Raw genomic sequence first — 3,056 nt, 5'->3', positions numbered from 1 at the left:
CATAGAAATGCCTACAAAGTTCATATTAGCATAATCGTTCATCGTTGCTTGCTACCTTGCCAGCTAAAGCACTGTATCAGGTAGCCAAGCAACAGAAAAACTCCAGCGTTGTGTACACGCCCCCTTGCTACACTCCTAGCTTTCCACTTTGCACCCTAGTATGATGTGTTAAATGACATCACTTTGAAACTCATAAACAATATCTATGGCAAGACCCATCATTCACCCAAGTTTCATCAAAATTGTCCCAGTGGTGTCGGAGAAAAAGCTTGTGACATACGAACCGACAGAGACCATTTCATCGGTGGGGGACAATAAACTTCCATAGTATTGTATAGAATAAAACAGATAAATGAAATGTAATTGAAATGTCAATATAATTGTATTCTACCTCCTTCAACAGTGAAAAGACAATATATAGACCCAAAAACATCTGGGAGTATAAATATAGTCAGGGACAGTATGAAAGATTGTGCAGAAGTCCAAAAAGGTGAAGTCCTCTTACCCCAGAATACCCCAAACTGCCCCAAAATACCCCAAACACCACAAATGACCCCAAACGCACTCCTGAGTTAAACAGCATGCCTCATATCGGCATGTTTTCTGATGAGAGGAGGACTTGGACTAGGAGGAGGTGTGTGCGTGTGTGTGTGTGTGTGTGTGTGTGTGTGTGTGTGTGTGTGTGTGTGTGTGCGTGCTAGCCAGACATATAGGAATGTTATTGCATTTTCACAAATCTTTTCTATGTGGGATACATACATGTATTGCATATGTTTTTTATATTGCATTTTCTGTATGTCTTCTTCAAAGCTTGTCTGTCTCAGACATGACTAGAATCTACCATGAATTGTATATGCCATATGCATTACTAGTAAGTTCCAGATACAGCATATATACGTATCCTATAGAGTTTTTATAGAACATTTCCAAATAGGCATGACGTGTATAGTACAGTGTCCAGTTAATTAAAAAGCACAGACACAATGGATGAATCGGCAGAATTACAGGCATAGTACACTCAACAAAATATATATTGCACATACACATGTATGCTTGTCTATCTCTACACATGCATAGATGTTGAGGGTGTGGAAATAAAGTTAAGTGGGGAGAGTGATAATTGAATTAGGAGAGGACAGATGTACTGTATGTGATGAACAGTAATCTATAATTTAGGCCTGCTTTTTGCGGTCCATGGCCCTTTTAAGGTTGGCATTGAAAGACAGGCCTTGGAGCAGTTTAGTAGCTTTCTTTTTGGTGAAGGTGTTGGTCTCATTCCCAAGTGTTCTCCTCCTCTTCTCACCCACTTTACTTTTCTCTTCCAGGCACAGTCTCTTCAGTTGCTTGAGAAACAAGTGTTGCATGAAGCCTACAGATCGCGTCGCTCACCAGCCCTGCAGCCCACAGATCGACTGGCCCATCCGGGAATTCTCCCGGTGCTCCAGATGGCCAGTCCGCTACTGCCTCCATGTGGCATCTTTGTTAAGTTCTGCTTACCGGATGTGCAAGAATTTGACATTCACAACCAGCTACATCATCCCATGCATAAGAGAGGAGAGCTTTGTTTCATGTTATTTGCACTGTTGCTTCTCTGCCAGGGTTAGGGTTGTAAAATTGATTTCTACAGTTTTGGGTATCACCTGAACAGAAGGAAAACGTACTGACCATCTTAGTCATTGCTCTACCATGCACAGCCTTGTAATGACAAGCTTCTAAAAAACAGGTGTACTAAAGAAGGTGTAGAAGACGATGTACCAAAATCCATGCTTCAAACTAGCATCAGAACCAGTCAACATGGTTGACTCACATGTAACTGAGGACTGCGATTGTCATTTGGTGTGTCTATCAATTGTTTGCAATGTATGTGTGTTTGTTTGTAATTTGACCACAACATTGTTCCCCCCTGCCGCTGTCTTGGACCAGGTTTCTCTTGAAAAATATGTATTATCATGAGACTGAACTGGGTAAATAAGGGTTAAATAAATAAGGCTGGAGTTTGATGAGCGGGAGACACGGTTTCATCCCAGTCAGGTTGCACCTGCATGTCCCAGCCAGCATCATCTGCAGCTGTGGAGCGCCTCTTCAGCATTGGAGGGCCAGGTAATTGCTCACTATCATGCAAGCTTAGAAACTTTTGCAATTCAACTGTGATTAAGTGTGTCTAAGCCCGCTCATAAGGAACATGCTCGTTTAAAGTACCACATGTTATAATTAATGAAAAGCGTTTATTTTTTTCTGAATCATGATGAAGAAACTCATCCAAATGTTAATGGATGATGATTTCAAAGGTCTCCAAACTTTTGGACAAATGTGAGAGGAAGCCTGGAGATCAAGGTTCACCTTTTCATAAGGTTGTACTCCATTGTTTGTGCTGTTGTTGCCATTTCAGCCATTGTAAACAAACAATATGATCACATTTGTCATGAACTGTCACTGCTTGCATCCATCTATGAACGTGAGAGTGGGTTGCCTTCATTTTCCTAGACCCATCCCTCAGCTTACCAAAGAAAGTAGCGGTATCATGCTGTTGAAATGACAGGTTATGACTTTCCATACACATTTTGCAAAATCCAAGTGCCATCCATGATATGATGATATAATTGATCTGCTGACACAAATTACTTCCATGAACGTGACATAGGCCTACATGTATTTTAATATAAACTATTGTATGTCAACTGACCTCCCTTTATATATCGTGGGCTATCCACAATATGAACCAATGTATGATGTCCTTTTCTTTCCATTGATGTTGCCTTTGTATCGTGTCTCATAAAGTAATTGATGTGATGTCACCTTGATTTCACTGTATGCTTCCTGATAATTTGGTGAACATTTGACTTGCTCTTCCCCCCACCTGGTATTGTACAGAGTAACAGTAAATGTCCTGAATGTTATTAAGACGTTGTATTCGTCTTGCCGTCTCGGAACAATACTCAACTGTAATGTTCTCTCTGTGTGGTTACTTGGGCTGTCTCTCAAGCAAACGTCCAATCACGAACAGGCTTACATGATAAGGATATTTTCACTCATGTACAGTACATGTTGCAAAAACT

This window comes from Argentina silus (genome assembly GCF_951799395.1).
Source record: "Argentina silus genome assembly, chromosome: 2".
NCBI classification, from domain to species: domain Eukaryota; kingdom Metazoa; phylum Chordata; class Actinopteri; order Argentiniformes; family Argentinidae; genus Argentina; species Argentina silus.
The sequence above is the reverse complement of the archived record's forward strand: the minus strand, read 5'-3'. Positions refer to the sequence as shown.